The sequence below is a fragment of the Nematolebias whitei genome, chromosome 14 (genome assembly GCF_014905685.2).
Source record: "Nematolebias whitei isolate Nwh7 chromosome 14, NemWhi1, whole genome shotgun sequence".
Classification (NCBI taxonomy): Eukaryota; Metazoa; Chordata; class Actinopteri; order Cyprinodontiformes; family Rivulidae; genus Nematolebias; species Nematolebias whitei.
In genome coordinates this window covers 19,997,037-19,998,811 of record NC_056511.1, presented here as the reverse complement: position 1 = coordinate 19,998,811, position 1,775 = coordinate 19,997,037, and positions in this window count along the sequence as shown.

The window sequence follows — 1,775 nt, the reverse complement described above, 5'->3', positions numbered from 1 at the left end:
TGGATTACTGAGCATGAACTTTGATGTTTTGAACCACTTTGGTTATGGCTGCTTCAGAAGAGTCGACGGAGGAGAGGGTGGACTCCAGAAACCATCTTGTCACCATCAAACTGGTTGGTCCACCACTATGGGAAAGTGCTGCTTGTGGGACTGAGTTTGTTGCAGCTCCCCAGACTGATGAAGTCTTTTAGATGAACGACAAAACGTTTCAACAAAAAGAAACTGTCCAGAGGACCTGACTTAACTTTGTTGGGTTTTTACCTGGTTTATTGAGTATAAACTTTGATGTAAGTAAAGAACAATGTTTTAAGAATCAGACATTGAACGTAAAAATACTCCTAAAAATGTAACTCTTCTCTGATTAGTGTGATGTCAGACAAATCCACTGTTTGTTCTTCAACTCTAAATTAAAACCAGCCAACCATAGCAGCAGATCTAAAATTTATAGAGCCGGAGGGAAGTCTCTGATGAGACAAGAGCAAAGTCCTATCCAGATTTCAATGTTTAATTGATGACCTGGGACAATGAAGCATTTCCAAACATCTCCAAATGTGCCACTTCCATGAAACAGATATGGTTTCACTTTACTTTTAATAAAGTATGTGCTCCAAGGGTAGGCATGCAAACAATTTATACATTTTGATTGTGTTGAGCAAACAGTGATATAATACTAAAAAGTAATGGGAAAAAATTGAAAAGGACACCTTCTAAATGAGATTTCTTAATATATTCCATACTATTTCTATTACAAACATGTTTTTCAATAATCCTTTTTCGTAGGCATTCTTGGGATAAATGTTGCTACGTTGCAAAATATATTTGATGTTTTACTTATTACTTCTAAAGACATCGACAAACACAATATATCGTTGGTGGTAAAGAGATTTATGTTTACATTAATTGCTGAAGTACACATGCACTAAGGACTAATTACATTTTTATTTTAATATTAATAGCAAAACTATTTTTTTTAAAGTTAGAAATATTTAGGACATTGCAAGTTATAAACAATTGCACACCTAATTTAGTTTCCAAATCAACAGAAAACAAATAAATACAATAAGTATTGGTTTTGAACTGACAGTGTTTAAATGTGAAATCACCAAATGCATTGTTAAAACAGCAGTGCCCAAACATATTGCAAAATTATATTAAAAATAAGAAATGCAAAAATCTACAGAATAAAAAACAATAATAACATACATGTATTGTTTATTTAGCTCAAAACCATGAATATATTCACCAAAAAACAAGTATTAGCCTTCATTAGTCCTTCTAAAACACACTCAATCTTCAGTATTTTCAAATTGGAAGAGGTCAATTTAATTTTAATTGTACATTTATAAACAAAATAATATCTCAATAGCGCATTTGGTAGAGCTGCTGCCTCTCAGCGAGCCAGGTCCCCCAGTTCAAATCCTAAACTGGGGACGGGGGGGGGGGTGTTCTGGGTGAAGTTTGCATGTTTTCTCTGTGCATGCGTAGGTTTTCTCTGGGTTTATATGTGGTTTCCTCCCACAGACCAAAAACATGCATGTTAGGCTGATTGGTAACTCTAAATTGTCCCTAGGTGTGAGTGAGAGAGTGAATAGTTGTTTGTCTCGTTTGTCTCTGTGTCCCTGTGATGGACTGGAGACCTGTCCAGAGTGTCCCCTGCCTCTCGTACAGTGATGGCTGGACATGAGCACCAGTGACCTCCACAACCTGAAAAGGAAGAAGCAGGTAAAAGAGGATGGATGGATGGATGGATGGATGGATGGATGGATGGATGGATG